Source organism: Somniosus microcephalus, unplaced genomic scaffold (assembly GCF_052327205.1).
Source record: "Somniosus microcephalus isolate GS21.2 unplaced genomic scaffold, FLI_Smic_1.0 unresolved_chr3, whole genome shotgun sequence".
Taxonomy (NCBI): Eukaryota; Metazoa; Chordata; class Chondrichthyes; order Squaliformes; family Somniosidae; genus Somniosus; species Somniosus microcephalus.
In genome coordinates this window covers 43,409,067-43,433,775 of record NW_028225181.1, presented here as the reverse complement: position 1 = coordinate 43,433,775, position 24,709 = coordinate 43,409,067, and positions in this window count along the sequence as shown.

Here is a 24,709-nt window from a genome sequence, read left to right as displayed (position 1 = left end):
AAGGTTGGATCTCAAACAAGCGTGCTGAGCTTGAATAAAGGAGACTATGAAGGTATGAGAGCGGAATTAATTAGAGTGGACTGGGAAAATAGATTAAAGGGTAAGACGGTACATGACCAGTGGTGTACATTTAAGGAGTTATTTTATAACTTCCAAAAAAAAAATATTCCACTGAGGAAAAAAGGGTGTAAAAGAAAAGATAGCCATCCGTGGCTAAGTAAAGTAATTAAGGATAGTATCCGACTAAAAACAAGGGCATATAAGGTAGCCAAATCTAGTGGGAGGATGGAAGATTGGGAAGTCTTTAAAAGACAGCAAAAAATAACAAAAAGATTGATTAAGAAAGGGAAGATAGATTATGAAAGTAAATTAGCAAAAAATATAAAAACAGACAGTAAAAGTTTCTATAGTTATATAAAAAGAAAAAGGGTGGCTAAAGTAAATGTTGGTCCCTTAGAGGATGAGACCGGGAAATTAATGGTGGGAAACATGGAGATGGCAAAAACACTGAACAATTATTTTGTATCAGTCTTTACAGTAGAGGACACTAAGAATATCCCAACACTGGACAAACAGGGGGCTCTAGGGGGGGAGGAACTAAATACAATTAAAATCACTAAGGAAGTGGTACTTGGTAAAATAATGGGACTCAAGGCGGATAAATCCCCTGGACCTGATGGCTTGCATCCCAGGGTCTTGAGGGAAGTAGCGGTAGGGATTGTGGATGCATTGGTAATAATTTTCCAAAACTCACTGGACTCAGCAAAGGTCCCGGCAGATTGGAAAACTGCTAATGTAACACCCTTATTTAAAAAGGGTAGTAGGCAGAAGGCTGGAAACTATAGACCTGTTAGCCTAACATCTGTGGTTGGTAAAATGTTAGAGTCCATTATTAAGGAGACAGTAACGGGACATTTGGATAAACATAATTTAATAGGGCAAACTCAGCATGGTTTCATGAAGGGGAAGTCATGTTTGACAAATTTGCTTGAGTTTTTTGAGGAAGTAACATACAGGGTGGATAAAGGGGAACCAGTGGACGTAGTGTATTTAGACTTCCAAAAGGCATTTGACAAGGTGCCACACAAAAGATTATTGCTCAAGATAAAAAATCACGGGATTGGGGGTAATATTCTGGCGTGGGTGGAGGATTGGCTCTCTAACAGAAAGCAGAGAGTTGGGATAAATGGTTCATTCTCAGATTGGCAACCAGTAACTAGTGGTGTTCCGCAGGGGTCAGTGCTGGGTCCCCAACTCTTTACAATCTATATTAACGATTTGGAGGAGGGGACCGAGTGTAACATATCAAAGTTTGCAGATGATACAAAGATGGGACGGAAAGTAGTGAGTGAGGAGGACATAAAAAACCTGCAAAGGGACATAGACAGGCTAAGTAAGTGGGCAGAGATTTGGCAGATGGAATACAATACTGGAAAGTGTGAGGTTATGCACTTTGGCAGGAAAAATCATAGAGCAAGTTATTATCTTAATGGCAAGAAACTGGAAAGTACTGTAGTACAAAGGGATCTGGGGGTCCTGGTGCACGAAACTCAAAAAGTTATTATGCAGGTGCAGCAAGTGATTAAGAAGGCCAATGGAATGTTGGCTTTTATTGCTAGGGGGTTGGAATATAAAAACAGGGAGGTATTGCTGCAGTTGTACAAGGTATTGGTGAGGCCGCACCTGGAATACTCCATACAGTTTTGGTGTCCATACTTAAGAAAAGACATACTTGCTCTCGAGTCAATACAAAGAAGGTTCACTCGGTTAATCCCGGGGATGAGGGGGTGGTCATATGAGGAGAGGTTGAGTAGATTGGGACTCTACTCATTGGAGTTCAGAAGAATGAGAGGCGATCTTATTGAAACATATAAGATTGTGAAGGGGCTTGATCGGGTGGATGCGGTGAGGATGTTCCCAATGATGGGTGAAACTAGAACTAGGGGGCATAATCTTAAAATAAGAGGCTGCTCATTCAAAACTGAGATGAGGAGAAACTTCTTCACTCAGAGGGTGGTAGGTTTGTGGAATTTGCTGCCCCAGAAAGCTGTGGAAGCTACATCATTAAATAAATTTAAAACAGAAATAGATAGTCTCCTAGAAGTAAAGGGAATAAAGGGTTACGGGGAGCGGGCAGGAAATTGGACATGAGTCTGGGTTCGGACATGGCCCTGTGGGTAGTGGAGTGGGCCCAGGGGCCGTGTAGCCTTGTTCTGCTCCTACTGTGTTCTAATTCTGTTAGATTTCAGGAGATGGTTTTATTCCTGTTCCTGGCTGGGGTGGAGATCGCCTTTACAGAAGGTAAGTACTGTAGAAAATATAGGGACAGAGTGATCTCCTGGAAGAATTTCGATCGCCTAGATGGGTCGGAGAGGAATTTCCCAGATTTTTTTCTCCCAAATTGGCCATTGGGTCTTTATCTGGTTTTTCGCCTCTCCCGGGAGATCACATGGGTTCGGGTGGATGCAGAGTGATAGAAGATTTGAGGTTAGGATCAGATCAGCCATGAATGGTGGAGCAGGCTCGAAGGGGCCGATTGGCCTACTCCTGCTCCTGTTTCTTATGTTCTTATGTATCTCTCAGTCTCTGGTACTGTGTGTGAGTTTGGGATTCATTCTGTATCTGTCAGTCTCTGGTACTGTGTGTGAGTGTGGGATTCATTCTGTATCTCAGACTCTGGCACTTTGTGTGTGTGGGATTCATTCTGTATCTGTCAGTCTCTGGTACTGTGTGTGAGTGTGGGATTCATTCTGTATCTCAGTCTCTGGTACTGTGTGAGTGTGGGATTCATTCTGTATCTCAGTCTCTGGTACTGTGTGAGTGTGGGATTCATTCTGTATCTGTCAGTCTCTGGTACTGTGTGTGAGTGTGGGATTCATTCTGTATCTGTCAGTCTCTGGTACTGTGTGTGAGTGTGGGATTCATTCTGTATCTGTCAGTCTCTGGTACTGTGTGTGAGTGTGGGATTCATTCTGTATCTCAGTCTCTGGTACTGTGTGTGAGTGTGGGATTCATTCTGTATCTGTCAGTCTCTGGTAGTGTGTGTGAGTGTGGGATTCATTCTGTATCTCAGTCTCTGGTACTGTGTGTGGGTGTGGGATTCATTCTGTATCTCAGTCTCTGGTACTGTGTGTGAGTGTGGGATTCATTCTGTATCTCAGTCTCTGGTGCTGTGTGTGAGTGTGGGATTCATTCTGTATCTTTCAGTCTCTGGTACTGTGTGAGAGTGTGGGATTCATTCTGTATCTCAGTCTCTGGTACTGTGTGTGAGTGTGGGATTCATTCTGTATCTCAGTCTCTGGTGCTGTGTGTGAGTGTGGGATTCATTCTGTATCTTTCAGTCTCTGGTACTGTGTGAGAGTGTGGGATTCATTCTGTATCTCAGTCTCTGGTACTGTGTGTGAGTGTGGGATTCATTCTGTATCTCAGTCTCTGTTACTGTGTGTGAGTGTGGGATTCATTCTGTATCTCAGTCTCTGGTACTGTGTGTGAGTGTGGGATTCATTCTGTATCTCAGTCTCTGGTACTGTGTGTGAGTGTGGGATTCCTTCTGTATCTGTCAGTCTCTGGTACTGTGTGTGAGTGTGGGATTCATTCTGTATCTGTCAGTCTCTGGTTCTGTGTGTGAGTGTGGGATTCATTCTGCATCTGTCAGTCTCTGGTACTGTGTGTGAGTGTGGGTTTCATTCTGTATCTCAGTCTCTGGTACTGTGTGTGAGTGTGGGTTTCATTCTGTATCTCAGTCTCCGGTACTGCGTGTGAGTGTGGGATTCATTCTGTATCTGTCAGTCTCTGGTACTGTTTGTGAGTGTGGGATTCATTCTGTATCTGTCAGTCTCTGGTACTGTGTGTGAGTGTGGGTTTCATTCTGTATCTCAGTCTCTGGTACTGTGTGTGAGTGTGTGTTTCATTCTGTATCTCAGTCTCCGGTACTGCGTGTGAGTGTGGGATTCATTCTGTATCTGTCAGTCTCTGGTACTGTTTGTGAGTGTGGGATTCATTCTGTATCTGTCAGTCTCTGGTACTGTATATGAGTGTGGGATTCCTTGCCTTTTGAGCTCCTCTTAAATGCATTACCTCAAACTTCTCCGATTGAATTCCATTTGCCCTTTTTCTGCGCACCTGACCAATCCATTGATATCTTCCTGCATGTAGCATGCGTTATACACAGAATTTGGAGTGGGACGGGGAGGATGCAGTTGTCATGGCCCATGTAGGAACCAATGACATAGGTAGAACTAGGAATGAGATTCTGCTGAGGGTATTTGAGGAGGTAGGATCCAAATTAGTATCCAAAAGCAGAACCTCAAAATGTAATAATCTCTGGATTGTTACCTGAGCCACGTGCAATTTGGCATATGGGGAAACAGATTAGATGTTTAAATGTATGGGTCAAAGATTGGTGTGGGAGGAAGGGGTTTCGGTTCATGGGGCACTGGCACCAGTACTGCGGAAAGTGTTCCATTGAGACGGGCTCCACTTAAACGGGGCTGGGACCAGTGTCCTGGCGAATTGAATAATTAGGGCAATAGACAGGGCTTCAAAGTAATGACGGGGACGGGGCGGGATGGTTCAGGAAGGAGTAAATTTAAAAGCAGCAAGAGAAATGTCAAGGCTCTGGAACAGGGTAGAGTTTTGGGTAAAAATAATCAGATTGGGTCAGGAAGGGACAGAGAGTAACAAAGGTAATAAGGCATCAGTGACTAAGGTGACATCAGGTAAAAAGAGCAATAAGTTAAAGTTAAAGGCACTATATCGTAATGTGCGAAGCATTCACAACAAAATAGATGAATTAATAGCCCAGATAGAAATGAGCAGGTTTGATCTGATAGCCATAACGGAGATGTGGTTGCAAAGTGGCCAAAGTTGGGAACTAAATATTCCAGGATACATAACTTTTAGAAGAAATAAGCAAAATGGAAAAGGAGGCCAGGTAGCCCTGATAATAAAGGATACAGACAGTAGAGAGAAAGAATCTTGGCTCTGAAAATCAAGAAGTAGAATTAGTTTGGGTGGAGCTGAGAAACAGCAAGGGACAGAAAACATTGGTGGGATTTGTTTATAGGCCCCCAAACAGTTGTTGCAAGTTAGGGCAGATTATAAATCAGGAAATTAGAGGTGCAGGTAACAAGGGTAATAGTGATCATGGGGGACTTTAAACTACATAGCGACTGGGCAAACCAAATTTGCAGTAAGAGTGTGGAGGACGAATTCATGGAATGTATGCAAGGTAGTTTTCTAGATCAGTATGTTGAGGAACCAACTAGAGAACAGGCTGGTTTAGATCTAGTATTGTGTAACGAGCAAGGGTTAATTAATAACCTTGTAGTAAAGGGGCCTTTAGGAAGAGTGACCATAATATGATAGAATTTTATATTGAGTTTGAAATTGACTTTGTTAAATTCGAAACTAGGGTCTTAAATCTAAACAAAGCGAAGTACATAGGTATGAGTTGGATACTGTAGATTGGGAAACTACAGTAAAAGGTATGACAGTGGAGCAATGGCTAGCATTTAAAGAATTAATACATAATTTACAACAAATATACATTCCTTTAAGGCACAAAAACCCCACAGGAAAAGTGGTCCAACTGTGCCTAACAAGACAAGTTAAAGAAGTATTCGATCAAAGGAATAGGCTTATAATGCTGCCAATAAGAGTAGTAAGCCTGAGGATTGGGAGGATTTTAGAAATCAGCAAAGGAGGACCAAGAAATTGATAAACAAAAGGGAAAATGGAATGAGAGGATACAAGCAAGAGACATAAAAACAGATTGTAAAAGCTTCTATAGGTATGTAAAAAGGGAAAGATTAGTGAGGGTAAATGTGGGTCCCTTACAGGCTGAGACAGGAGAAATTATAATGGGGAATAAAGAAATGGCAGAGAAATTAAATAAGTATCTTGTGTTTGTCTTCACAGAAGACACAAAAAACTTTTGAGTATTAAGGGAATCAACGGATATGGGGACAGTTCAGGGAAGTGGAGATGAAGTAGAAGGTCAGCCATAATCTTATTGAATGGCGGAGGAGGGTCGAAGGTACAAATGACCTACTCCTGCTCCTATTTCTTATGTTCTTAAAGCTGCCATTACACTGCCCAATCAAACATTCCAAGGGAAGGTACAGCACGGGTAAGATAGAGAGATACAAAGTAAAGCTTCCCCTACAATTGTGAGAAGTCACACAACACCAGGAAGAGATGCATATAGGCACAGCATAAATAGTCAGAGAACACTGCCAGATGATTACAGGTAATCTTTCTAACTGCCCTTTATCACACCGCGGCAGAGAGATAATCACAGCAATCAAAGGTGTGAGTCGTGTCCAAACAGGTCAGTTAGGAACACATTACATCAAAGAACAATGAGGTGGGGTGACAAGGGGTCGAATGTTGCAGATGCTGGGGTCTGTATGAAAAACAATAAACAGACAAAAAACAATAAAAAAAATTAAAACATTTTTTTTTGCTGGAAATAACAGCACCTGTGTAGAGAGAACAAGCCAACGACGACTCGAGTCTGGATGACCCTACGTCAGGTGGGGTTACATGTAGCGTGACATGAACCCAAGATCCCGGTGGAGGCCATCCTCATGTGTGCGGAACTTGGCTATCAGTTTCTTCTCGACGATTTTGCGTTGTCGTGTGTCTCGAAGGCTGCCTTGGAGAATGCTTACCCGAAGATCGGAGGCTGAATGTCCTTGACTGCTGAAGTGTTCCCCGACTGGGAGGGAACACTCCTGCCTGGCGATTGTTGCACGGTGTCCGTTCATCCGTTGTCGCAGTGTCTGCATGGTCTCGCCGATGTACCATGCTCCAGGGCATCCTTTCCTGCAACGTATGAGGTAGACAATGTTGGCCGAGTCACATGAGTATGTACCATGTACCTGGTGGGTGGTGTCCTCACATGTGATGATGGTATCTGTGTTGATGATCTGGCATGTCTTGCAGAGGTTGCCGTGGCAGGGTTGTGTGGTGTCGTGGTCGCTGCTCTCCTGAAAGCTGGGTAATTTGCTGCGAACGATGGTCTGTTTGAGGTTAGGCGGCTGTTTGAAGATGAGTAGTGGAGGCATGGGGATGGCCTTAGCGAGGTGTTCATCATCATCGATGACATGTTGAAGGCTGCGAAGAACATGGCGTAGTTTCTCCGCTCCGGGGACGTACTGGACGACGAAGGGTACTCTATTGGTTGTGTCCTGTGTTTGTCTTCTGTTGGTTGTGTCCTGTGTTTGTCTTCTGTTGGTTGTGTCCCATGTTTGTCTTCTCCACATCATTCCCCTACGATGACAGCCCACAACACTCTCTAGGCAGGCAGAGCATGGGTGACGTACAGAGTAAAGCTCCCACTAATTTGGTTCATCAAACACAACCATTTCAGATTTAGCACATGTTCAATGCAGCGTAAAGCTCCCTTGACACTGCCCAATGAAGCACAACCAGCTCGGCATGGGGTGAATACAGAATAAAGATCCCTCTACGTGCATGTGTCAAACATTCCCAGGTGAGGTATGGGCAATATTTATCTATGAGTTAAGCTCCGCTCAACTTGCCGCAACAAAGGACGAGCCTGATGGCAGATGTTGACCAGCTCCCTGTATCTCGTTAGGCTCTCACCTCGACAAAATACTGGACCGATGGGATTAACAGGAAAGTTCCTCACCATTCTCAACATTGATCAAGCTTCCCGTGTTATCCCTTTTCCAAAAATGGGGGTCTTGATCCCGCCGGATCTGCTCTGTGAAGCCAGCAACATTTCTCCAGTTCCAGTTAGTGAGACGATTATTCAACTTCTCTCTCTCCACCTTCCTGAGATATTGCTCACTCCCAGAGACTGTCAACAGAAAAATTGATTCATATTAATCCCAGAATCTGTAACTGGAATACAGTGGGACTGTTTTTGTGACTGATTATATTTAATTTGAGTACAAGAAATGACATTTTTTGAATGACTTTCTTTAATATTGAATTGTTCTATTCTGTCTTTCGCCCTTTTTATTGGGACTAAACTCACTGCCAGTGTCAGCTGTCACTCCAGCTCCTCCCACACTGACATCCCACTGATGGGGCCGTACCCAGGGGAGGGGCCCTGTCTCCGGGTGACATCACAAAGGAACCAGGAGCCAATGACACAGCAGCCGGGAACAATGTCACAAAATGGACGTAGCCCCTCCCACTCCAGGGGCAAGCACAATACAGAGCTCCCTCTACACTACCGACAGTGTAACCCCACTTGTTCGGCTCGGTGGCCAGAAACCCATCAGCCCAGGTCCCCACGCGCACACGCACACAATAACAGTGTGTGTCCTCCTCACCTCCTTGGAGGCAGATCCCCGTGGCTTGGAGACTAGAATAAGGCATGTACTGGTTGGGGCAAAAGCCTCTTATTGGCAAAGAGACATTTTATAACTGCGGGAGAGGGAGAGGAGGGTGAGGCATAAATATTATAGTTATAGTCATACCTTTGCATTACGGATTAATATTATTTATTATGTATTTCCAATAGCTCTTTAAAGGGCATATAATTGGCAAATGAAATTGAACACGGATAAAGCTTGGGCATTGGAGTACTCTGTACAGTTCTGGTCGCTATATTCTAAAAATGAGAGAGGCGTGCTGGAGAGGGTGCAGAGAAGATTTACATGGATGATACCAGAAAAGCTAGGGTATACATATCAGCAACGGATGAACAGGCTGGGTCTCCTTTCTCTTGAAGGCTGAGGGGTGACGTAATAGAGGTCTTTAAAAAGAGGAAAGATTTTGATAGAGTAGATACAGAGAGTGTTTCCATTTGTGGGGAAGAACAAAATTAGAGACCATCAATATAAGGTAGTCACCAAGAAATCAAATAGGGAATTCAGAAGAATCTTCTTTACACAGAGAGTGGTGTGAATGTGGAAATCGGTAACACAGGGCGTGGTTGAAGCGATAATATGATCGAATTCTTCATTAAGATGGAGAGTGAAGTAGTTGACTCGGAGATTAGGGTCCTCAATTTAAATAAAGGAAACTATGATGGTCTGAGGAGCGAGTTGGGTAGGATTGATTGGGGAATGGCACTCAAAGGGTTGACGGTGGATAGGCAATGGCAAACATTCAATGACCAAATGGATGAACTACAGAATTTGTTCATCCCAGTTTGGCATAAAAATAAAACAAAAAAGGTGACCCAACCGTGGCTAACAAGGGAAATTAGGGATAGCATAAGGTCCAAGGAGAGGGCATATAAATTGGCCAGAAAAAGCAATAATCCTGAGGATTGGGAGCAGTTTAGGATTCAACAAAGAGGACAAAGGGATTAATTAAGAAAGGGAAAATAGAATGTGAGAGTAAGCTTGCAGAGAACATAAAAACTGACTGTAAAAGCTTTTATAGATATGTGAAGAGAAAAAGATTGGTGAGGTCAAGCGTAGGTCCCTTGCAGTCAGAATCAGGGGAATTTATAATGGGGAACACAGAAATGGCAGACCAATTAAATACATATTTTGGTTCTGTCTTCACAAAGGAGGACACAAATAACCTCCCAGAGATGTCGGGGAACATAGGGTCTGCTGAAAGGGTGGAACTGAAAGAAATCAGTATTTGTAGGGAAATGGTGTTAGGAAAATTGATGGGACTGAAGGCCGATAAATCCTCAGGGCCTGATAATCTACATCCCAGGGTACTTAAGGAAGTGGCCCTAGAAATAATAGATGCATTGCTGGTCATCTTCCAGAACTCGATAGACTCTGGAAAGGTACCCATGGATTGGAGGGTAGCTAATGTTACCCCACTATTCAAAAAAGGTGGTAGAGAAAAAGCGGGGAATTATAGACTGGTAAGCCTGACATTGGTAGTGGGGAAAATGCTAGAGTCCATTATAAAAGATGTGATAGCAGAGCACTTGGAAAGCAGTGACTGGATCGGACAAAGTCAACATGGATTTACAAAAGGTAAATCATGCTTGACTAATCTACTGGAATTTTTTGAGGATGTAACTGGTAAAATAGATAAGGGAGAACCAGTGGATGTGGTGTATTTGGACTTTCAGAAGGCTTTCGATAAGGTCCCGCATAAGAGATTAGCGTGCAAAATTAAGGCACATGGGATTGGGGGCAAGGTATTGACTTGGATAGAGAACTGGTTGGCGGACAGAAAGCAAAGAGTTGGAATAAACGGGTCATTTTCTGAGTAGCAGGCAGTGACTAGTGGGGTACCGCAAGGATTGGTCCTCGGACCCCAGCTGTTCACAATATATATTAATGATCTGGACGAGGGAATTGGATGTAATATCTCCAAATTTGCAGACGACACAAAGCTGGGGGGGGAGGATATGCTGTGAGGAGGATGTCGTGAAACTCCAGCACGATTTGGACAGGTTGGGTGATTGGGCAGAAACATGGCAAATGCAGTATAATTACGCTGGCAGATTTTTCTGACAGCAGTTTTCCTACATGCACATGCCGGAGGAGCAGTGTGTCAGAAGGCTGCGATTTAGAAAGGAGGTGGTGACTGAGCTGTGCCAGCTGCTTCAGCCAGATCTGCAGCCTCAGATAAGGTGCAGGACATCTCTGTCGGTGGTTGAGAAGATGACTGCTGGCCTGAACTTCTACGCGAGCGGCTCTTCTCAGGCTGCGCATCAGAGGCTGATCAGAAGTATCTTCTAGGCCCCTCTCACGGAATGTTTGCTGCATTCCAAGAACAGGAATGGAACCGGTCTGATACCCCCAAGCCTGTGAAGGGCAAGATGCATGTAAATAGAAGGCATGGCCATTGTAAATGAAGAAAGTGTTTCATTACACAAAATGTGGTTCCTTCAAACATGAGAAAGCTATGGCAACAGAAAGCAAAATGAATACACTGACACATAACTGCCTCTCACACCCGGGAGACTGTCCAAAACATAAATCACATTCCGACCATCTTCCTTGGCCTTGATTCCACTGCGCCAACCAAAGCATCCAATGCCCCATCAGTGAGGCGTTCCGCCCTCTGCTTCACCCTTTCCATGTCTTGCTAGGCTGGTGCACCACAGGTAGGCTCCCACTGCTTTGAAGGCCTACAAGGCAGTGAGTGTGTTTGGTGATGCCAATTGACATGCCCCTTTAAGAGCCAGTGTGTCTCAGGATAGCCGCCGCGAAATTGGGTTGCGCCACCGGGTTAGCACCTGAAGAGTAGCGTGCAGCACCTGATTTAGCGCTGCAATCAGCTTTAGGGGCGCTGCAACCCAATATCGTGCTAGGTGGCGCTAAATTGCGCCTGGCGCTAAACTTTGCGCATCACCAGGACTAGCGCCACAAACGCGGCTATACCGAATTTCTAGGCCAATAACCCTTGCAAAGAGCTGGCACAGGCTCGATGGACTAAATATCCTCTTTCTGTGCTGTATGAGTTTGTGATTCGGTGATAACAGAACCGATTGATTCCTTGTCTTATGTGTAGAATCGACGTTCTGCACTTTTTGTGTCATATTCTAATCGTTACTAATAATCTGATAAATGCACCAACAGAAAAGCAAACACAATGTGCTCGTGAGAGATGGTGTGTTGACAATTTATAACTCGAGTTTAAAAAAACCGGAAGTCAGGAACTAATTATGAGAGAAGAAATAGAGGCCCAAGAATAATATTGCCACAATAAATCCAATAAGGAATCGAAGAGAAACCTCTTTTCCCAGAGAGAGGTGGCAATGTGGTCCTCGCTTCCACAGAGAGTGGTTGAGGTGAATATCACAGATCCATTTAAGTGGAAGCGTGATAAACATATGAAGGAGAAAGGAATGGAAGGTTATGCTGATAGGCTGTGATGAAGCGGGGGGGGTGGAGAATGTCTGTGTCGAGGATAAAGAACCATGGTGTGGAGATGCCGGAGTTGGACTGGGGTGGACAAATGTAAGAAGTCACACAACACCAGGTTATAGTCCAACAGCTTTATTTGAAATCACAAGCTTTTGGAGCGCTGCTCCTTCTTCAGGTGAAGTGGAGAAATGCATAAAGACACAGCTTATATAGTCAGAGAATCATGTCAGATGTTTACAGGTAACCTTTCCAACTGCCATTTATCGCACCTTGGCAGAGAGATAATCACAGCAGTCAAAGGTGTGAATGGTGTCCAAACAGGTCAGTCAGGGAAACATTACATCAAAGAACAATGAGGTGGGGTCACAAGGGGTCAAATATTGCAGATGCTGGGGTCTGTATGAAAAACACAAAAACAGACAAAAAACATTTTTTTTGGCTGGAAATCACAGCAGGTCCGGCCGCATCTGTGTAGAGAGAACAAGCCAATGTCGACTCGAGCACGGTGTTGATTGACCAGTCGCGCTCTCTCTTCCCCCCAGTCACTCTCTCTCTTCCAACAACAACATGCCCTCGAAAAAGCCTCAGCACTGCCGGGCACTCCAGCTAGTCTATATATATAAAAGGATCGATCTGTGTCTGTCTGTCTGTCTTTCCGTCTGTCTGTCTGGCTATACACTCTAAAGTTATAGAGTGTATCTACACGTGTGTTACATCAAAAGAAAGCTTACGATTCCGGAACGGTCATAAGCATATTTACGTTTCAGCGAGACAAAAATTGCGGCCGCGGTATCCAAAAAACGTTCAAAACTCCACTCATTATCCGCTCATTAGCATAGAGTGACATTAAGGTCGACCAATCGTACGGTCGAGCGACCCGATGGTCGACCAATCGCTGCGTGGCGGGGCGGGTTCGTCGCGCATGCGGGCGGGCCCTCCTAGAGTCGAGCGACATGATGATTGACCAATCCTATGCTTCGGTGACATGACGGTCGAACAATCGGTGCGTGTGTGGGCGGGCCTTATCGTTCTGAACCGAGGTGAGCGGCCACCATCTTGATTCCAAACTGTTCATTTCCTTTCCCCGCTTTCTGCGTGTTTCTTTTCAAATATACATTTCCAGCAAAAATAAAGTTGCTTTTAAAACAAATTGTTTTAAAAAAAAGTTAATTACTTTGTACATCTTTTCTCTAACCTCTATAATTTTCCTACCTTTCACCCTTTTTGTAGGCCTGGAAGCCTGGGGCTCTCCTCTGCACCCACGCCCGAGCTAGGCACCTCCCGGCCCCAGTCAACAAGCGGCCCCCGATCGCCACCATCTTTGTGAAGGCTGGAGGGGCAGGCCTCAGCCGAGCATCGCTACTGCCGCCATCTTAGTAAAGGCTGGTGCGGCGGTGGCGGCACGGAGTTCCGCGGAGCAGGTGCGCGGCGGCGTCTCACTCTCCACCTCAGTCTCTCTCTCTCTCTCTTCCCCGCACCTCCTGAATGCACGGGGGAAGAGGCCCGGGGCACCATGGCCGCTTTCGGAGACTTCAACTCCATGACAGTTGAGGAGGGTGTTTGTTTTTCACGTTGGGTGGCGGGCGGGTTCCACGGGTGCTGATCCCTGGTGGTGTGGGTGTCGGGCCGGAGCCCGGCACTTACCTTGCCCTGGAGAGCAGGTGGACGGCGGGGCCTGGAGTAGCAGAGGGGAACAGTCAACAGACAGACGTCAGAGAGACAGAGAAATAGGGAGGGAGAGGAGAGGGAGAGGGAGAGTGAGGAAAGGGGCAGGGAGGGAGTGAGGAGAGGGGCAGGGAGGGAGTGAGGAGAGGGGAGGGGAGGGAGTGAGGAGAGGGGCAGGGAGGGAGAGAGGAGAGGGGCAGGGAGGGAGAGGGGCAAGGAGGGAGAGGGGAGAGAGGGTGGGGGGTGGGGAGAGGGTGAGGGAGGGAGAGGAAAAGGGGGGAGGGAGGGAGAGAGAGTAAATCAGGGAGAGACGGGGGAGGGAGAGAGAGAAGGAAAGGGTGAGGAGAGAGTGAGAGGGTGAGGAGAGCGGAAGGGAGAGGGTGAGGACAGGTGGAGGTAGGGAGAGGACAGGGGAGAGGGGGAGGGAGAGAGAGTAAAGCAGGGAGAGACGGGGAGGGAGAGAGAGGGTGATGGAGTGAAAGAGTGAGGGGGTGGGACAGGGAGGGAGAGCTTACCTTCTTCCTTCCTTTGCAGGGGTCCATCGGGCCACCTTCCCCCCCATCTCTCCCTCCCTTCCCCCCCGTCTCTCTCTCTCTTCCACCCCAGTCGCTGTCTCTCTACCCCCCAGTCGCTCTCTCTTCCCCCCCCCAGTCGCTCTCTCTCTTCCCCCCAAGTCGCTCTCTCCCTCCCCCCCAGTCGCTCGCTCTCTTCCCCCAGTCGCTCGCTCTCTTCCCCCCCATTCCCCCCAGTTGCTCTCTCTCTTCCCCCTCAGTCGCTTTCTCTCTTCCCCCCCATTCCCCCCAGTCGCTCTCTCTCTCTTCCCCCCCAGTCACTCGCTCTCTTCCCCCCCAGTCGCTCTCTCTCTTGCCCCCCCAGTCGCTCTCTCTCTTCCCCCCCAGTCGCTCTCAAATTCAAATTCAAATTCAAATGCTTTATTGGCATGAAAGTTTACAGAGAACCATATTGCCAAAGCTTACATAGCAAAAAGGTATATTTTCAAACATTCTGTAGGTGTCAATCGATTTGACATTTGTTGGGTACATACAATATTACTTTTAAACAATATTAATTTTAAACAGTCTTTGTACTTCATTTGGTACGTTCAATATTAACTTTAAACAGTCTTAATTTTAAACAGTCCTCAGGTTGTGACATGTTGTTACATATTTGGCCCCAAGGTATGGTCTGTCTCCTTCTCCCAGGACTAATCTCAATTTTGACAGGTCATCCAATTCCTTGAAATCTGGGGTTGTTTGGCTTAGCTTGTTGAATAATATGTTTCTTGATGTGTTGAATTTTTCGCATTTTAGGAGGAAATGCATTTCTGTTTCAACCTCGCCAGCCAGACATTGATCGCATATTCTATTCTCTCCAGGCTGCCAGGATTTCTTGTATCTGCCTTTTTCAATTTCCAGTTGGTGGTCGCTTAGTCTGTACCTGGTGAGGGTCTGTCTCTGTTTTGTGTCTCTGATGGTCGTGAGGTAGTCTGCCAGTTTATATTCTCTTTTTAGGGCCCGGTAACATTCTAATCTGCTTTGGCTTTCGGTTATTTTGTTCCAATGTTCCAGGTAGGTTTCTTTGCATTGTTTAATGATTTGGTTCACTCGGATTGGTGTTTGGATGGCTGTGTTGGTCTGGGGCTGGTCAGGGTCCGGCTGAGTACTTAGTTTCAGTAGCAGCTGACTCAGGGGACTCTTTTCTGGGTTTAGCTCTTGGGTCTGAAAGGCTTTGAAATGAAGGGTGTCTGGGGAGCTAGATTTGAGGTGATTTAGGAAGTTTAGTGCTCGTTTTTGGATGTTTATTATCAGTGGGTATCTGCCTAGTTTGGCTCTGCATGCATTTGTTGGCGTTTTTCTTTGGATGCGAAGGATGCTTCGGCAGAATTCTGCATGTAGGGCTTCTATTGTGTGTTTTTCCCATTTAGTGTAGCTTTGGTGATTTAGCGGGCCCCATACTTCACTACCGTACAGTGCAATGGGCAGGATTATGCTGTCAAATATTTTGAGCCAGATTTTGATTGGGATTTGGATGTTGTAGAATTTTCTTTTTATTGCATATAGGGCTCTTCGGGCTTTTTCTTTTAGTGCATTCACTGCTATGTTGAAGCTCCCTGATGCTGTAATAGTTAGACCAAGGTAGGTGTAGCTCATAGTGTGCCCTATAGTGGTATCACTGAGGGTAAACTGGTATTTGTTTTCCTGACATCTGGGCCTTTTTTGAAAAATCATGATGTTGGTTTTTTTTAGATTTACTGTTAGAGCCCAATTTTGGCAGTATTTGTCGAGTAGGTCTAGTTGTTGCTGTAATCCCTGTTCTGTGGGAGACAGCAGAACCAGGTCGTCCGCATAGAACAGGGATTTCACTTCTCCATCCAGGAGACGGAGACCTGGTGACTCGCTTTGCTCCAGCATGTCTGCTAATTCATTTATCTCTCTTCCCCCCCGTCACTCTCTCTCTTCTCTCCCAGTCGCTCTCTCTCTTCCCTCCCAGTCGCTCTCTCTCTTCCCCCCAGTCGCTCTCTCTCTTCCCCCCCAGTCGCTCTCTCTCTTCCCCCCAGTCGCTCTCTCTCTTCCCCCCCCAGTCGCTCTCTCCCTTCCCCCCCCAGTCGCTCTCTCTCTTCCCCCCCAGTCGCTTTCTCTCTTCCCCCCCAGTCGCTCTCTCTCTTCCGCCCCAGTCGCTCTCTCTCTTCCCCCCTAGTCGCTCTCTCTCTTTTCCCCCCCAGTCACTCTCTCTCTCTCTTCCAACAACAACATCCCCTCAAAAAAGCCTCGGCACCGCCGGGCACTCCAGCCAGTTTTGTATATAACCCGTGCTGTAACTGCCCTGGGAGTGTGTGATAGGAGAGTGCAGAGGGACCTTTACTCTGTATATAACCCGTGCTGTTTCAGCACAGGGAGAGATTGATGTGACAGTGACTAGAGAGCTTTACTCTGTATCAAACCCGAGCTGTACCTGCCCTGGGAGTATTTTATGGGACAGTGTAGAGGGAGCGTTACTCTGTGTCTAATCCGTGCTGTACATGCACTGGGAGAGTTTGATAGGAAAGTGTAGAAAGAGCTTTACCCTGTATCAAACCCGTGCTGTACATGCCCTGGGAGTGTGTGATGGAACAATGTAGGGAGCGCTTTACTCTTTATCTAACCCGTGCTGTACCTGCCCTGGGCGTGTTTGATGGGACAGTGTAGAGGGAGCTTTACTATGTATATAACCCGTGCTGTACCTGCCCTGGGAGTGTGTGATGGGGCAGTTTAGAGGGAGCTTTACTCTGTATATAACCCATGCTCGACCTGCCCTGGGATCGTGTGATGGGACAGTGTAGAGGGAGCTATACATTGTATCTAACCCGTGCTGTACCTGCCCTAGGAGTGTTTGATGGGACAGTGTAGAGGGAGCTTTACACTGTATCTAACCCCTGCTGTACCTGCACTTGGAGAGTTTGATGGGACATTGTAGAGAGGGCTATACTCTGTATCAAGCCCGTGCTGTACCTGCCCTGGGAGTGTGTGATGGGACAGTGTAGAGGGAGCTTTACTCTGTATCTAACCCGTGCTGTACCTGCCCTGGAGTGTTTGATGGGACAGCGTAGAGGGAGCTTTACTCTGTATCTAACCCGTGCTGTACCTGGGCGGGTGTCCGAGCAGCCTCTCCCTGGCAAGGGTTTTAAATTGAATAAATATCCGCCGATTCAAAATACAGGCCAGCTGCCCCAGCAGCATTTTTAATGTGCACCCTCCCCACGACTTTGAACATCTCAGGTGCATGCACTGCTTTATAGATGCTGAAGTCACTGAATCTGACTACACCTCATTAACGCGAGAAATTCTGAAGGAAAATCATGACTTTTTAAAGTGGACTCCTGTTTCAGCCTTGCCTTCTGCCCTCACAGGCTGGGCTCCGCCATCATTGAGGATGAGGCTCTTCCTCCTCCCATTATTTGTTTACTTTTCCACCACCATTCACGACTGGTTGTGGCAGGACTGCAGAGCTTTGATCTGATCCGTTTCTTGTGGGTAAGCTCAGATCTGACTATAGAATGCTGCTTCCACATTTAGCATGCATGTATTCCTGTGCTGCAGCTTCCCCAGCTCGGCACCTCATTTTTAGGGACGCCTGGTGCAGCTCCTGACATGCTTTTCTGCACTGTTCATTGAACCAGGGTTGGTCCCCTGGCTTGATGGTAATGGTAGGGTGAGGAAGATGTCAGGCCATGATGTTACAGACTGTGGTGGACGACAATTCCTCTGCTGCTGATAGCCCACAGCGCCTCATAGATGTCCAGTTTTGAACTGAAAGATCTGTTCTGAATCTATCCCTTTAAGCAAATTGGCACACAATATAATGGAGAGTGTCCTCAGCATGAATATGGGGCTTTTCTCCACAAGGACTGTGCGGTGGTTACTTCTACCAATTCTACCACCCAGCTCCAGACCTCATTACAGCCTTGGTTCAAACATGGACAAAGGAGCTGAATGCCAGAGGTGAGGTGAGAGTGACTGCCTTTACATCAAGGCAGCATTTGACGGAGTTGGCATGAAGCAGCCCTAGTAAAACTGAAGAATTACACAGAAACAGGAGGAGGCCATTCATCCTTTCTAGCCTGTTGCACAGGAACAGCCGGAGGCCACTCAGCCCCTCGAACCTGATTCACTGGAACATGAGGAGCCCACTCAGCCCCTCGAGCCTGTTACACAGGAAAAGGAGGAGACCATTCAGCCCCTCGAGCCTATTACACATGAACAGGAGGAGGCCACTCAGCCCCTCGAGCCTGTTACACAGGAAAAGGAGGAGGCCATTCAGCCCCTCGAGCCTATTACACACGAACAGGAGGAGGCCACTCAGCCCCTCGAACCTGTAACGCAGGAAAAGGAGGAGGCCATTCAGCCCCTCGAGCCTGTTACACAGGAACAGGAACAGGCCACTCAGCCCCTCGGACATGTTACACAGGAACATGGGGAGGCCATTCAGTCTCTCGAGCCTCTTACTCAGGAACACGTGGAGCCCATTCAGCCTTTCGAGCCAATTATATAGGACCAGGAGGTGGCCATTTAGCCCTTCAAGCCTATTACCGAGGAACAGGAGGAGGTCATCCAGCTGCTCGATCTGCTATTTATCACAACTCCATGAGTGGAGTGGTCTGGGTGCCAGGATGTTATCCAGAGGGGGAATTGGAGCTGGTTACATATCTGAGGTGGAGATGTCGGTCAGTGAATTCAGACCGAGGATCTGGTGTCGCCCTGTGCTTGCTCTCAGTGAAGAGAAGTCTCTCCCCCTCTCCACAGCGATTTTCTTCGCCGTTTCATCATCGAGTTCTGTCATCAAAGTGATCTGCACATCAATCCGTTGGTACTGAATATCTAAAAACATCAGTCACAACTTCAAAAAGTTAATAACGCTGAAAGTTCAGCACAGGTCACTGGATGTATTTAGAACTCTTGCTCCCCTCTATTTCATGCTCTCTTTTATCTGCTTTTGCATTCGCTCTTTCGTTTCCCTCTCTTTTATTCACTTTTTATCTCACCCTTGTCTCCATTCTACTCTCTGATATTGGTTCTTTGACCTCCATTCTATCGCCACCCTTTGTCCGCTCTCCCTATATGATCTCTACTCTTCATTTGCGCCTTTCTCTCATACCTTTGCCCCATCACTCGGAGAGGGAGAGAAAAAGAGTGAGCAAGGAGGAAAAGAGAGAGATACAGAGAGAGAGAAATTATCAGACAGAAGGAGAAAGAGAGAGACAGAGAGAGAGAGAGTGAATCATAGAGAGGAGCCAAGAGGGAGAGACCGAGAGAGATTGAGAGGGAGAAGGAGACAGAGAGAGAGAGAGAACATCAGAGCGAGAGTAGAGTGAGGCAGAAGGAGTGCGAAAATCAGAGAGAGAGAAGGAGGGAGAGAGAGAGACTCAGTGACAGAGATACAGGGAGGGAGAGAGAGGCAGAGAGAGGCATAGGTAGAATGTAAGAGATAAAGAAATATATAGAGAGAGACAGAAAGAAAGGGAGACAGATAGATGGCATGACTAAATCAACGAGGGAGAGGTGCTTGAGGTGGAGGACTAGAAAAGATTTGTGAAGCAGCAGATTATAGATTCCTGTGTTTTCCCCACTGATTTTACACACAGAATACAAGAGACAGCAACTTCTGTTGTGACAGCACTGAAAAGGCAAAGCCAGTGACTGAAAGCGATGGCAATTCCTGCACAGACCGATCGCACACCTGTGGTTGAAAAACTCTGCCCTGATATATTTGCACCTGACGAAGACAAATGGAGGGATTTCATTTCCCTGTATTATAGAAAATTTGCAATGCTCTTACCTTCACCAGAATCCACCCAAGAGTTGGCAGATTCCTCAGGTGTGGACAGAGTGTTATCTGACAGCAAAGCAGTTCCAGAATCAGAGAGCGGTAAATAATGATAGCATGAATTTCACAAGAATTCTGAATGATTGATGGAATGGAGAGAGGGCAGGAGTAAGAGAGAGAGAGAAAGACTTAGAGATAGAGAGAGAGACAGAGAGAGAGACAGAGTGAGAGACAGAGAGATAGGGACTGGGACAGAGAGAGAAAGAGAGAGAAAAAAAGGACAGAGACATGGCCCAGGAGTGAAAGTGTTGCAGCGAGGGAGAGACAGAAAGAGAGGCAGATGGAGAGTGACAGAGAGATACAAAAAGTGACACAGAGAGAGGGAGACATGTAAAGAGATAGAGAGAGAGAGAGCACACGTGTGATAGAGAACAGGATTGAAATAGAATAACAAAGGGACAGAATGTAGAATAGGAGAGAGAGAAAAGGAGTGAGAGCAGGAGAAGTAGAGAGAACAAGAGCAAGTATATAATGATTGAGAGAGAATAACCTCACTCCACTTAGTCATTGCTTCGCATGTCCCTATATCTCTACATCATACTCCCGTCAATCATTAAATCCCACTCCCATCAGTCACTACATTCCACTCCGCAAGCCACCACATCTCACTTTCTGAAGCACCTATTTCAAACAGGGAACAGTAGCATAATGTTACTGGACTAGTAATCCAGAGGCCTGGACCAATAGTCCAGGGACAAAGGTTCAAATGTCATCAAGGAAGCTGTGGAATTTAAATTAGTTAAATAAATCTGGAATAAAACCTACTTTCAGTAATAATAATAATATAACTATCGGATTGTCTTAAAATCCCATATGTTTCACTTAAAGGAATGTCCTTTAGGGAAGGAAATCTGGCATCCTTACCTGGTCTGGTCTATATATGACTCCAGACCAACAGCAATATTTACTGTCCTCTGAAATATCCTCTCAAGGGCAATTGAATGCTGCCCTTGAAAATGGAAAGAAAAGTCCCTCAATCACTAAATCCCACTCCCCTCAGCATCTACTTGAAACAGCCCTCAGTCACTGCATCACATAGCTTTAAGTCTAATCGTCCCACTCCCCTCAGTCAATACATCCCACTCTCATCGGCCACCACATGCCACTCCCCTCAGTCACTGCATCACATAGCTTTAAGTCTAATCGTCCCACTCCCCTCAGTCACTGCATCACATAGCTTTAAGTCTAATCGTCCCACTCCCCTCAGTCAATACATCCCACTCTCGTCAGCCACCACATGCCACTCCCCTCAGTCACTGCATCCGAACACCCTCGGTCTCCTCGTCCCCACCCATTAGTCTGTACATCGCAGTCCCCTCAGTAAGAGTCTGGATGAATCTGAGGGACAGAGGATTTCTTAAGTGACTTTGTTTAGTCTGTTTAGAATGGACAACACAAGTCAGATATCTGAGCTTGCAGACCCAGCTGGGATAGTGAAAGAGCATTCAGTGGATTCTCGAGTCGAGTGTTCCTCGGGCCCTTGAGTTGCTGATGTCTCTGTCTCTGTAATAAAGGAAGAGAAACAGAGGAGAGTGCAGGGGGGAGGAATCCAGAAAAGGCCATCAGGCTGATAGTAGAGTGTGCAGAATGTCAGACACCCGTCTTTATATAAACCTGAATCATCCAATCCCACTTCCCTCAGTCACTGCATCCCACTTCCCTCAGTCACTGTGTCCTACTCCCCTCAGGCACAGCAAGCCATCCCCTGCAGGAACTGAATTCCATTCATCTGAGTCTTCTTGTCCCACTTCCCTCAGTCACTGCATCCCACTTCCCTCAGTCACTGTGTCCTACTCCCCTCAGGCACTGCAAGCCATCCCCCGCAGGCACTGAATTCCATTCATCTCAGTCTTCTCGTCCCAATTCCCTCAGTTACTGCATCCCACTTCCCTCAGAATCCTTATTCCAGTCATATGACTCACCTCATCCCACTCCACTCAGCCTCCCAATCACTCTCCCCTCAGACTCCCCTCAGTATCCTCCTCTCACTCCCCTAAGGCACCTCGTCCCACTTCCCTCACACTCATTATCTCACTCCCCTCAGATTCCTCATCGCACTCACATAACACATCTCATTCCACTCCCCTCAGTACCCTCATTCAACTCACATAACTCACCTCATTGCACTCCCCTCAGTCTCCTCAGCCCAGTTTCCTAAGTCTCCTCATCCTACAACACTCCGATGCAGCACCCTATTCCCCTGAGGCACAACAGCCCATTCCCTTCAGGTACAAATTACCTTCATCTCTGTCACAGCATCCCACACCTCTCATGCACTGCATCCCATCATTAGAGAATGACGGGACAGTATAGAGGGAGCTCTACTCTGTATCTAACGCGTGCTGTACCAGCCCTGGGTGTGTTTAATGGGACAGTGTAGAGGGCGATTTACTCTGTATCTAACCCGTGCTGTACCTGCCCTGGGCGTGTTTGACGGGACTGTGTAGAGGGAGCTTTACTCTGTATATAACCCGTGCTGTACCTGCCCTGGGAGTGTTTGATGGGACAGTGCAGAGGGAGCTTTACTCTGTATCTAACCCGTGCTGTGCCTGCCCTGGAAGTGTTTAATGGGATAGTGTAGAGGGCGATTTACTCTGTATCTAACCCGTGCTGTGCCTGCCCTGGGAGTGTTTGATGGGACAGTGTAGAGGGAGCTTTACTCTGTATCTAACCCGTGCTGTGCCTGCCCTGGGAGTGTTTGATGGGACAGTGTAGAGGGAGATTTACTCTGTATATAACCCGTGCTGTGCCTGCCCTGGGATCGATTAAGAGGAAAGTGTAGAGGGAGATTTACTCTGTATCTAACACATGCTGTTGCTGCGCTGGGCATGTTTGATGGGACAGTGTAGAGGGAGCATTACTCTGTATATAACCCGTGCTGTAACTGCCCTGGGAGAGTGTGATGAGAGAGGGTAGAGGGAGATTTACTCTGTATATAACCCGTGCTGTATCTGCACAGGGCGAGCTTGATGTGACAGTGTAGAGAGAGCTTTACTCTGTATCAAACCCGTGCTGTACCTGCCTTGGGAGTATTTTATGGGACAGTGCAGAGGGAGCGTTACTCTGTATTTAACCCGTGCTGTATCTGCACTGGGAGAGTTTGATAGGAAAGTGTAGATAGAATTTTACCCTGTATCAAACCCGTGCTGTACATGCCCTGGGAGTGTGTGATGGGACAATGTAGAGAGTGCTTTACTCTGTATCTAACCCGTGCTGTAACTGCCCTGGGCGTGTTTGATGGGACAGTGTAGAGGGAGCTTTACTATGTATATAACCCGTGCTGTACCTGCCCTGGGAGTGTTTGATGGGACAGTTTAGAGGGAGCTTTACACTGTATCTAACCCGTGCTGTACCTGCACTGGGAGAGTTTGATGGGACATTGTAGAGAGAGCTATACTCTGTATCAAACCTGTGCTGTGACTGCCCTGGGTGTGTGTGATGGGACAGTGTAGTGGGAGCTTTACTCTGTATGTAACCCGTGCTGTACATGCCCTGGGAGTGATTGATGGGAAAGTGTAGAGGGAGCTTTACTCTGTATCTAACCCATGCTGTACCTGCCCTGGGAGTGATTGATGGGAAAGTGTAGAGGGAGCTTTACTCTGTATCTAACCCGTACTGTACCTGCCCTGGGAGTGTTTGATGGGACAGTGTAGAGGGAGCTTTACTCTGTATCTAACCTGCGCTGTAGCTGCCCTGGGCGTGTTTGATGGGACAGTGTAGAGGGAGCTTTACTCTGTATGTAACCCGTGCTCGACCTGCCCTGGGATTGTGTGATGGGACAGTGTAGAGGGAGCTTTACACTGTATCTAACCCCTGCTCTACCTGCACTTGGAGAGTTTGATGGGACAGTGTAGAGAGAACTTTACTCTGTATCAAGCCCGTGCTGTACCTGCCCTGGGAGTGTGTGATGGGACAGTGTAGTGGGAGCTTTACTCTGTATGTAACCCGTGCTGTACCTGCCCTGGGAGTATTTGATGGGACAGTGTAGAGGGAGCTTTACTCTGTATCTAACCCGTGCTGTTCCTGGTCGGGGTTCCGAGCAGCCTCACCCTGGTAAGGGTTTTAAAGTGTATAAATATCCGCTGATTTAAAATACAGGCCAGCTCCCCAGCAGCATTTTTAAAGTGCCCCCTTCCAACGACTTTGAACATCTCAGGATGCATGCACGGCTTGGAAGAGGCTGAAGTCGCTGAATCTGACTACACCTCATTAACGCGAGAAATTCTGAAGGAAAATCATGACATTTAAAAATGGACTCCTGTTTCAGCCTTGCCTTCTGCATTCACAGGCTGGGCTCCGCCATCATTGAGGATGAGGCTCTTCCTCCTCCCATTATTTGTTTAATTGTCCACCACCATTCATTACTGGATGTGGCAGGACTGCAGAGCTTTGATCTGATCCGTTTCTTGAAGGTAAGCTCAGATCTGGCTATAGAATGCTGCTTCCACGTTTAGCATGCATATAGTGCTGTTTTGTAGCTTCCCCAGCTCGGCACCTCAGTTTTAGTTACACCTGGTGCCGCTCCTGACATGCTCTTCTAAAATGCTCATTGAACCAGGGTTGGTCCCCTGGCTTGATGGTAATGGTAGAGTGAGGGAGATGTCAGGCCATGAGGTTACAGATTGTGGTGGACTACAATTCCTCTGCTGCTGATAGCCGACAGCACCTCATAGATGGCCAGTTTTTTGAACTGAAAGATCTGTTCTGAATCTATGCCTTTAAGTAAATTGGCACACAATTCAATGGAGAGTGCGCTCAGTGTGAAGACGGGATTTCGTCTCCACAAGGACAGTGCGGTGGTCACTTCTACCAATACTTTCGTGGACGGATGCATCTGCAACGGGTAAATTGGTGAAGATGAAGCCAGGTATGTTTTTCGCTCGCGTTTGTTCTCTCGCAATCTGCCACAGGCC